Source organism: Arachis hypogaea, chromosome 11 (genome assembly GCF_003086295.3).
Source record: "Arachis hypogaea cultivar Tifrunner chromosome 11, arahy.Tifrunner.gnm2.J5K5, whole genome shotgun sequence".
Lineage (NCBI taxonomy): Eukaryota > Viridiplantae > Streptophyta > Magnoliopsida > Fabales > Fabaceae > Arachis > Arachis hypogaea.
Genome location: NC_092046.1, coordinates 108,447,996 through 108,459,789, shown reverse-complemented (window position 1 = coordinate 108,459,789; position 11,794 = coordinate 108,447,996). Strand labels below are relative to the sequence as shown.

At 38.6% G+C, this 11,794-nt stretch overlaps 1 non-coding gene across 1 annotated transcript; it reads right to left on the bottom strand.

Annotated features, from left to right (window-relative positions):
• Positions 1–629: 629 nt before the first annotated feature.
• LOC112724400 (small nucleolar RNA R71) lies at positions 630–737 on the bottom strand. Its single transcript, XR_003163564.1, has one exon. It is a non-coding gene; the product is annotated as a small nucleolar RNA R71 (small nucleolar RNA).
• Between the last annotated feature and the right edge of the window lie 11,057 nt (positions 738–11,794).

The following is an 11,794-nucleotide window of genomic DNA, read 5'->3' as shown; positions in this document are numbered from 1 at the left end:
TCCCCCTCTTCTTCTACTTACAAAGGGATCCCTATACTGTGGTATAAAGGATCTCCATTATTATTATTATTTTTCTGCACCTTCTTCTTTGTCATATGAGCAGGAGCAAGGATAAGAACATTCTTGTGGAAGCAGATCCAGAACCTGAAAGGACTCTGAAAAGAAAATTAAGAGAAGCTAAAATACAACAATCCAGAGAAAACCTTTCAGAAATTTTCGAACAGGCAGAGGAGATGGCAGCCGAAAATAATAATAATGTAAGGAAGATGCTTGGTAACTTTACTGCACCTAATTCCAATTTACATGGAAGAAGCATCTCCATTCCTGCCATTTGAGCAAACAACCTTGAGCTGAAACCTCAGTTAGTTTCTCTGATGCAGCAGAACTGCAAGTTTTATGGACTTCCATCCGAAGATCCTTTTCAGTTCTTAACTGAATTCTTGCAGATATGTGATACTGTTAAGACTAATGGAATAGATCCTAAAGTCTACAGGCTCATGCTTTTCCCTTTTGCTGTAAGAGACAGAGCTAGATTGTGGTTGGATTCTCAACCCAAAGACAGCCTGAACTCTTGGGATAAGCTGGTCACGGCTTTCTTAGCCAAGTACTTTCCTCCTCAAAAGCTGAGCAAGCTTAGAGCTGATGTTCAAACCTTCAGACAGAAAGAAGGTGAATCCCTCTATGAAGCTTGGGAAAGATACAAACAATTGACCAAAAAGTGTCCTTCTGACATGCTTTCAGAATGGACCATCCTGGATATATTCTATGATGGTCTGTCTGAGTTATCTAAGATGTCATTGGATACCTCTGCAGGTGGATCCATTCACCTAAAGAAAACGCCTGCAGAAGCTCAAGAACTCATTGACATGGTTGCTAATAACCAGTTCATGTACACTTCTGAAAGGAATCCTGTGAGTAATGGGACGCCTATGAAGAAGGGAGTTCTTGAAGTTGATACTCTGAATGCCATATTGGCTCAGAACAAAATATTGACTCAGCAAGTCAATATGATTTCTCAGAGTCTGCATGGAATGCAAGCTGCATCCAACAGTACTCAAGAGGCATCTTCTGAAGAAGAAGCCTATGATCCTGAGAACCCTGCAATAGCAGAGGTAAATTATTTAGGTGAACCTTATGGAAACACCTATAACTCAACATGGAGAAATCATCCAAATTTCTCATGGAAGGATCAAAAGCCCCAACAAGGCTTTAATAATGGTGGAAGAAACAGGTTTAGCAATAGCAAGCCTTTTCCATCATCAACTCAGCAACAGACAGAGAACTCTGAACAAAATGCTTCTAATTTAGCAAATCTAGTCTCTGATCTATCTAAGGCCACTGTAAGTTTCATGAATGAAACAAGATCTTCCATTAGAAATCTGGAAGCACAAGTGGGCCAGCTGAGTAAAAGGATCACTGAAATCCCTCCTAGTACTCTCCCAAGCAATACAGAAGAGAATCCAAAAGGAGAGTGCAAGGCCATTGACATAAGCGCCATGGCCGAACCTATAAGGAAATGAGAGGACGTGAATCCCAAGGAGGAAGACCTCCAGGGACGTTCAGTGATCAATAAGGAGCTTCCCTCTGGGGAACCAAAGGACTCTGAGGCTCATCTAGAGACCATAGAGATTCCATTGAACCTCCTTATACCCTTCATGAGCTCTGATGAGTATTCCTCTTCTGAAGAGAATGAGGATGTTACTGAAGAGCAAACTGCCAAGTTTCTTGGTGCAATCATGAAGCTGAATGCCAAATTATTTGGCATTGATGCTTGGGAAGTTGAACCTCCCTTGTTCATCAATGAACTAAGTGATCTGGATCAACTGACATTGCCTCAGAAGAGACAGGATCCTGGAAAGTTCATAATACCCTGTACCATAGGCACCATGATCTTTAAGGCTCTGTGTGACCTTGGTTCAGGAATAAACCTCATGCCCTTCTCTGTAATAGAGAAACTGGGAATCTATGGGGTGCAAGCTGCTAAAATCTTACTGGAGATGGCAGACAGCTCAAGAAAACAGGCTTATGGACAAGTAGAGGACGTGTTAGTAAAGGTTGAAGGCCTTTACATCCCTGCTGATTTCATAGTCTTGGATACTGGAAAGGAAGAGGATGAATCCATCATCCTAGGAAGACCTTTCCTGGCCACAGCAAGAGCTGTGATTGATGTTGACAGAGGTGAAATATTCCTTCAATGGAATGAGAACTCCCTTGTATTCAAAACTCAAGGATCCCCCTCTGCAACCATGGAGAGGAAGCAGGAAAAGCTTCTCTCCAAGCAGAGTCAACCAGAGCCCCCACACTCAAACTCTAAGTTTGGTGTTGAACTCCCATATCCAAACTCTAAGTTTGGTGTTGGAAAGTCTCAACAAAGCTCTGCACATCTGTAAGGCTCCATGAGAGCCCACTGTCAAGCTATTGACATTAAAGAAGCGCTTGTTGGGAGGCAACCCAATGTTTATCTAATTCTTATTTTTATTGTTTTTCATGTTTTCTTAGGTTCATGATCATGTGGAGTCACAAAATAAACAAAAAAATTCAAAAACGGAATCAAAAACAGCAGAAGAAAAATCACACCCTGGAGGAGCAGCTGTCTGGCGTTCAAACGCCAGAACAGAGCATAGTTCTGGCGCTAAACACCCAGAATGGGAGCATCCTGGCGCTGAACGCCCAGAACAAGCATGGTTCTGGCGTTCAACGCCAGAAATGGCAGCAAATGGGCGTTGAACGCCCAAAATGGGCACCAACCTGGCGCTGAACGCCCAGAGTTGTGTGCAAGGGCATTTTGTATGCCTAAATTGGTGCAGGGATGTAATTGCCTTGACACCTCAAGATCTGTGGACCTCACAGGATCACCTCAGGATCTGTGGACCCCACAGGATCCCCACCTACCTCCACTCACTCTCTTCTCTCTTCTCAATCATCCTCTATTCCCAATAAACACTCTCCCCTAATTAACCCTTTACCACTCACATCCAAACACCCACTTTCTTTCGAAATTCAACATCTCTTTCCCACCCAATCCCACCCATATGGCCGAATACACATCTCCCTCCATCTCCTCCATATCTTCTTTTTATTCTTCTATTCTTTCTTCTTTTGCTCGAGGGCGAGCAACATTCTAAGTTTGGTGTGGTAAAAAGCATAGCTTTTTTGTTTTTTCCATAACCATTGATGGCACCTAAGGCCAGAGAGGCCTCTAGAAAGAGGAAAGGGAAGACAAAAGCTTCCATCAAGGGTCTATAGCTCAGTGGTAGAACATTTGACTGCAAATCAAGAGATCCCTGAGATACCTCAGGGGATACATTTTCTTCCACACAATTATTGGAAGCAACTAAGGGTGGAACATCAAGAGCACTCCATCATCCTTCATGAAATCAAAGAAGATCTAAAAGCAATGAAGGAGGAGCAGCAAAGACAAGGAAGAGACATAGAAGAGCTCAAGGACATCACTAAGGTGGATTCATTCCTTGTTCTTATTTCATCTGTTTTTTGTTTTCTATGTTATGTGCTTATCTGTGTTTGTGTCTTCATTACATGATCATTAGTAGTTAGTAACTTTGTCTTAAAGTTATGAATGTCCTATGAATCCATCACCTCTCTTAAATAAAAACTGTTTTAATTCAAAAAGAACAAGAAGTACATGAGTTTCGAATTTATCCTTGAACTTAGCTTAATTATATTGATGTGGTGACAATGCTTCTTGTTTTCTGAATGAATGCTTGAACAGTGCATATGTCTTTTGAAGTTGTTGTTTAAGAATGTTAAATATGTTGGCTCTTGAAAGAATGATGACTAGGAGACATGTTATTTGATAATCTGAAAAATCATAAAAATGATTCTTGAAGCAAGAAAAAGCAGCAAAGAACAAAGCTTGCAGAAAAAAAAAAAAGAAGAAAAATAGGCGAAAAAAAATAGAAAGAAAATAGAAAGAAAAAGAAAAAGCAAGCAGAAAAAGCCAATAACCCTTAAAACCAAAAGGCAAGGGCAAATAAAAAGGATCCCAAAGCTTTGAGCATCAGTGGATAGGAGGGCCTAAAGGAATAAAATCCTGGTCTAAGCGGCTAAACCAAGCTGTCCCTAATCATGTGCTTGTGGCGTGTAGGTGTCAAGTGAAAACTTGAGACTGAGCGGTTAAAGTCAAGGTCCAAAGCAAAAAAAGAGTGTGCTTAAGAACCCTGGACACCTCTAATTGGGGACTTTAGCAAAGCTGAGTCACAATCTGAAAAGGTTCACCCAATTATGTGTCTGTGGCATTTATGTATCCGGTGGTAATACTGGAAAACAAAGTGCTTAGGGCCACGGCCAAGACTCATAAAGAAGCTGTGTTCAAGAATCATCATACTGAACTAGGAGAATCAATAACACTATTCGAAATCTGAAGTTCCTATAGATGCCAATCATTCTGAACCTCAATGGATAAAGTGAGATGCCAAAACTATTCAAGAGGCAAAAAGCTATAAGTCCCGCTCATATGATTGAAGCTCTGTTTCATTGATAATTTGGAATTTATAGTATATTCTATTCTTTTTATCCTATTTTGATTTTCAGTTGCTTGGGGACAAGCAACATTCTAAGTTTGGTGTTGTGATGAGCGGATAATTTATACGCTTTTTGACATTGTTTTTAGTATGTTTTTAGTAGGATCTAGTTACTTTTAGGGATGTTTTTAATAGATTTTGTGTTAAATTCACATTTCTGGACTTTACTATAAGTTTGTGTGTTTTTCTGTGATTTCAGGTATTTTCTGGCTGAAATTGAGGGACTTGAGCAAAAATCAGATTCAGAGGTTGAAAAAGGACTGCTGATGCTGTTGGATTCTGACCTCCCTGCACTCAAAGTGGATTTTCTGGAGCTACAGAACTCTAAATGGCGAGCTTCCAATTGCGTTGGAAAGTAGACATCCAGGGCTTTCCAGAAATATATAATAGTCCATACTTTGGCCAAGAATTGACGACGTAAACTGGCGTTCAACGCCAGCCTTCTGCCCAAATCTGGCGTCCAGCGCCAGAAAAGGATCCAAAACCAGAGTTGAACGTCCAAACTGGCACAGAAACTGGCGTTCAACTCCACAAATGGCCTCTGCACGTGTAACACTCAAGCCCAAGCCCAAGCACACACCAAGTGGGCCCCGGAAGTGGATTTATGCATCAATTACTTACTCATGTAAACCCTAGTGACTAGTTTATTATAAATAGGACCTCTTACTATTGTATTTGACATCTCTGGACGCCTGGTTCTTAGATCAGAGGGGCTGGCCTCTCGGCCATGCCTGGACCTTTCACTTATGTATTTTTAATGGTAGAGTTTCTACACTCCATAGATTAAGGTGTAGAGCTCTGCTGTTCCTCAAAGATTAATGCAAAGTACTACTGTTTTCTATTCAATTCTTCTTATTTCTCTTCTAAGATATCCATTCGCACTCAAGAACGTGATGAAGGTGATGATTATGTGTGACGCTCATCATCCTTCTCCTTTATGAACGCGTGCCTGACAAACACTTCTGTTCTACATGAATTAAGCTAGAATGAGTATCTCTTAGATCTCCTAACCAGAATCTTCGTGGCGTAAGCTAGAATGATGGCGGCATTCAAGAGAATCCGGAAGGTCTAAACCTTGTCTGTGGTATTCTGAGTAGGATTCAATGATTGAATGACTGTGACGAGCTTCAAACTTGCGATTGTTGGGCGTTAGTGACAGACGCAAAAGGAGGGTGAATCCTATTCCAACATGATCGAGAACCGACAGATGAATAGCCGTGCCGTGACAGGGTGCGTGAGCATATGATTCACTGAGAGGAGGGGATGAAGCAATTGTGTTCCATGAATAAACTCGCGAGTTTGAAGCTCGTCACAGTCATTCAATCATTGAATCCTACTCAGAATACCACAGAAAAGGTTTAGACCTTCCGGATTCTCTTGAATGCCGCCATCATTCTAGCTTACGCCATGAAGATTCTGGTTAGGAGATCTAAGAGATATTCATTCTAGCTTAATTCATGTAGAACAGAAGTGTTTGTCAGGCACGCGTTCATAAGGGAGAAGGATGATGAGCGTCACACATAATCATCACCTTCATCACGTTCTTGGGTGCGAATGGATATCTTAGAAGCGAAATAAGATGAATTGAATAGAAAACAGTAGTACTTTGCATTAATCTTTGAGGAACAGCAGAGCTCCACACCTTAATCTATGGAGTGTAGAAACTCTACCGTTGAAAATACATAAGAGAAAGGTCCAGGCATGGCCGAGATGGCCAGCCCCCTAAACGAGATCACAGGATCAAAATACAATCCAGGATACCTAATACAATAGTAAGAGGTCCTATTTATAATAAACTAGCTACTAGGGTTTACATGAGTAAGTATTTGATGTATAAATCCACTTCCGGGGCCCACTTGGTGTGTGTTTGGGCTGAGCTTAAGTGTTGCACGTGCAGAGGCCATTTGTGGAGTTGAACGCCAGTTTTTGTGCCAGTTTGGGCGTTCAACTCTGGTTTTGGATCCTTTTCTGGCGCTGGACGCCAGATTTGGGTAGAAAGCTGGCGTTGAACGCCAGTTTACGTCGTCAATTCTTGGCCAAAGTATGAACTATTATATATTGCTGGAAAGCCCTGGATGTCTACTTTCCAACGCAATTGGAAGCGCGCCATTTCGAGTTCTGTAGCTCCAGAAAATCCACTTTGAGTGCAGGGAGGTTAGAATCCAACAGCATCAGCAGTCCTTTTTCAACCTCTGAATCTGATTTTTGCTCAAGTCCCTCAATTTCAGCCAGAAAATACCTGAAATCCCAGAAAAACACACAAACTCATAGTAAAGTCCAGAAATGTGAATTTAACACAAAATCTATTAAAATCATCCCTAAAAGTAACTAGATCCTACTAAAAACATACTAAAAACAATGTCAAAAAGCGTATAAATTATCCGCTCATCACAACACCAAACTTAAATTGTTGCTTGTCCCCAAGCAACTGAAAATCAAAATAGGATAAAAAGAATAGAATATACTATAAATTCCAAACTATCAATGAAACAGAGCTTCAATCATATGAGCGGGACTTATAACTTTTTGCCTCTTGAATAGTTTTGGCATCTCACTTTATCCATTGAGGTTCAGAATGATTGGCATCTATAGGAACTCGGAGTTCAGATAGTGTTATTGATTCTCCTAGTTCAGTATGATGATTCTTGAACACAGCTATTTTATGAGTCTTGGCCGTGGCCCTAAGCACTTTGTTTTCCAGTATTACCACCGGATACATAAATGCCACAGACATATAATTGGGTGAACCTTTTCAGATTGTGACTCAGCTTTGCTAAAGTCCCCAATTAGAGGTGTCCAGGGTTCTTAAGCACACTCTTTTTTTTTTTGCTTTGGACCTTGACTTTAACCGCTCAGTCTCAAGTTTTCACTTGACACCTACACGCCACAAGCACATGGTTAGGGACAACTTGGTTTAGTCGCTTAGACCAGGATTTTATTCCTTTAGGCCCTCCTATCCACTGATGCTCAAAGCCTTGGGATCCTTTTTATTTGCCCTTGCCTTTTGGTTTTAAGGGTTATTGGCTTTTTGCTCTTGCCTCTTGGTTTTAAGAGCTTTTGGCTTTTTCTGCTTGCTTTTTCTTTTTCTTTCTATTTTTTTTTTCTTTCGCCTATTTTTTTTTTTCTGCAAGCTTTGTTCTTTGCTGCTTTTTCTTGCTTCAAGAATCATTTTTATGATTTTTCAGATTATCAAATAACATGTCTCCTAGTCATCATTCTTTCAAGAGCCAACATATTTAACATTCTTAAACAACAACTTCAAAAGACATATGCACTGTTCAAGCATACATTCAGAAAATAAGAAGCATTGTCACCACATCAATATAATTAAACTAAGTTCAAGGATAAATTCAAAACTCAGGTACTTCTTGTTCTTTTGATTTAAAACATTTTTTTTTTAAGATAGGTGATGGATTCATAGGACATTTATAACTTTAAGACATAGTTACTACTACTAATGATCATGTAATGAAGACACAAACATAGATAAGCACATAACATAGAAAATGAAAAACAGAGAAAGTAAGAACAAGGAATGAGTCCACCTTAGTGACGATGGCATTTCAATGATGTTCTTGGGCTTTTCTATGTCTCTTCCTTGCCTTTGCGGCTTGATTCCTAGTGATTTTTTTTTTGGGATTTCTATCCTCAGTTGCTTCTAATAATTATGTGGAGGGAGGTGCATCTCCTGAGGTATCTCAGGGATATCTTGATTTGCAGCCACATGTTCTACCACTGAGCTATAGATCCTTTACATAATTGTTTTACCACACCAAACTTAGAATGTTGCTCGCCCTCGAGCAAAAGAAGAAGGAATAGATGAAGAAGAAGATGTGGAAAAAAAAACTAGGATTATGAGGAGGTAAGATGGAGATCCTGTGGGGTTCACAGATCTTGAGGTGATCCTGTGGGGTCCACAGATCCTGAGGTGTCAAGGCATTTACATCCCTGCACCAAATTAGGCATGTAAAATGCCCTTGCACACAACTCTGGGCGTTCAGTGCCAGGTTGGTGGCCATTTTTGGCGTTCAACGCCCATTTGCTGCCATTTCTGGCGTTGAACGCCAGAACCATGCTTGTTCTGGTCGTTCAGCGCCAGGATGTTGCCATTTTGGGCGTTCAGCGCCAGAACCATGCTATGTTCTGGCGTTTGAACGCCAGGCAGATGCTCCTCCAGGGTGTGATTTTTCTTCTGCTGTTTTTGATTCCGTTTTTGAAATTTTTGTTTATTTTGTGACTCCACATGATCATGAACCTAAGAAAACATGAAAAACAATAAAAATAAGAATTAGATAAACATTGGGTTGCCTCCCAACAAGCGCTTCTTTAATGTCAATAGCTTGACAGTGGGCTCTCATGGAGCTTCACAGATGTGCAGAGCTTTGTTGAGACTCTCCAACACCAAACTTAGAGTTTGGATATGGGAGTTCAACACCAAACTTAGAGTTTGGTTGTGGCCTCCCAACACCAAACTTAGAGTTTGACTGTGGGGGCTCTGGTTGACTCTGCTTGGAGAGAAGCTTTTTCTGCTTCCTCTCCATGGTTGCAGAGGGAGATCCTTGAGTTTTAAACACAAGGGAGTCCTTATTCCATTGGAGGACTATTTCACCTCTGTCAACATCAATCACAGCTCTTGCTGTGGCCAGGAAAGGTCTTCCTAGGATGATGGATTCATCCTCTTCCTTTACAGTATCCAGGACTATGAAATCAGCAGGGATGTAAAGGCCCTCAACCTTTACTAAAACGTCCTCTACTTGTCCATAAGCCTGTTTTCTAGAGCTGTCTGCCATCTCTTCTGCCTGTTTGAAAATTCCTAACAGGTGCTTACTGGTTAGTTGTAATTCAGAGTCCTTTCAGGTTCTGGATCTGCTTCAACAAGAATATTCTTGTCCTTGCTCCTGCTCATATGACAAAGAAGAAGGCACAGAAAAATAATAATAATAGAGATCCCCTTTTTTTTCTCTTTTTTTTTTTTTTTTTTTGAATGAGGGAGAGATGTTAGTAGATGAATAAAAAAAGTAGAAGGAGATGAGAGAGAAGAGAATTTTCGAAAATAATTTTGAAAAAGAGTTAGTGATTTTTGAAAATAGTTTTTGAAAAATGTTTAGTATTTTTTTTTTCGAAAATTTTTTTTTTGAAATAAAAAAATAAAAATAATTAGTTAATTAAAAAGAAATTTTTGAAAAAGGGGAGGATATTTTCGAAAATTGAGAGGGAGAGTTAGTTAGGTGGTTTTGAAAAAGTTAAGAAACAAACAAAAAGTTAGTTAGTTAGTTGAAACAAATTTTGAAAACCAATTTTGAAAAGATAAGTAGTTAGGAGGTTAGAAAAGATATTTTGAAAAGATATTTTTGAAAAAGATAAGATAAGAAGATATTTTTGAAAAGATATGATTGAAGTTAGTTTTGAAAAAGATTTGATTTTTGAAATCACAATTAATGACTTGATTCATAAGAAATCACAAGATATGATTCTAGAACTTAAAGTTTGAATCTTTCTTAACAAGTAAGTAACAAACTTGGAATTTTTGAATCAAAACATTAATTGCTATTGTTATTTTCGAAAATTAGTTATAAAAATAAGAAAAAGATTTTTGGAAAATATTTTTGGAATTTTCGAAAATAACTAAAAATTTTGAAAAAGGTTTGATTTTTGAAAAAGATTTTGAAAAAGATAAGATTTTCAAATTGAAAATTTGATTTGACTCATGAGAAACAATTTGAATTTAAAAAAAAAAATTTGAAAAAGTCAACTCAATTTTCGAATTTGATGAGAGAAAAAAGGAAAGATATTTTTTTGATTTTTGAAATTTTTATGAAAAACATGAAAATTATGCAATGCATGAAATTTTTAGATCAAAATAATGAATGCATGCAATAATGCTATGAATGTCAAGATGAACACCAAGAACATTATGAAGATCATGATGAACATCAAGAACACATTTTTGAAAAATTTTTAATGCAAAGAAAACATGCAAGACACCAAACTTAGAATTCTTTAATGCTTACGCACTAAGAATTCAAGAATGCATATGATAAACATGCAAAGACACAAAACAAAAAAATCATCAAGATCAAACAAGAAGACTTACCAAGAACAACTTGAAGATCATGAAGAATACTATGAATGCATGAATTTTCGAAAAATGCAAGATGTATATGCAATTGACACCAAACTTATGATATGACTCAAGACTCAAACAAGAAACAGAAAATATTTTTGATTTTTATGATTTTCTAATTTTTTTGGATTTTTATTTATATTTTTCGAAAATTTAAAAGAAAAAAATAAGGATTCCAAAATTTTTAATATGAATTCCAGGAATCTTGCCATGTTAGTCTAAAGCTTCAGTCCAGGAATTAGACATGGCTCACTAGCCAGCCAAGCTTTCAAAGAAAGCTCCAGTCCAAAACACTAGACATGGCCAATGGCCAGCCAAGCTTCAGCAAACATATGAATGTAATTCATTCAATTTTAATCCAAAACCTCAGTCCAAAAGAATTTAGACATGGCTTTGCAGCCAGCCAGGCTTCACATGCTTCATGAAACACTAGAATTCATTCTTAAAAATTTTGAATAAAATTTTTTTTTTGAAAACATTTTTATTATTTATTTTTTTTTCGAAAACATATGAGAGATTTTTGAAAGCTTTTTGAAAAATTTTTGAAAACAAAACAAAAAGAAAATTACCTAATCTGAGCAACAAGATGAACCGTCAGTTGTCCAAACTCAAACAATCCCCGGCAACGGCGCCAAAAACTTGGTGCACGAAATTGTGATGTCCAGGCTCGAACAATCCCTGGTAATGGCTCCAAAGCTTGGTGCTTTGATCTTAATTCATAATTGTCACAACTTCGATACAACTAACCAGCAAGTGCACTGGGTCGTCCAAGTAATACCTTACGTGAGTAAGGGTCGAATCCCACGGAGATTGTTGGTATGAAGCAAGCTATGGTCACCTTGTAAATCTCAGTCAGGCAGATATAAAGTGATAATGGTGTTTTCGAATAATAAATAATAGAATAGAGATAGAGATACTTATGTAAATCATTGGTAGGAATTTCAGATAAGCGAATGGAGATGCTTTTCGTTCCTCTGAACCTCTGCTTTCCTGCTATCTTCATCCAATCAATCTTACTCCTTTCCATGGCTGGCTTTATGTGATACATCACCACTGTCAATGGCTACTTTCGGTCATCTCTCGGGAAAATGATCCAATGCCCTGTCACGGCACGGCTAATCGTCTGGAG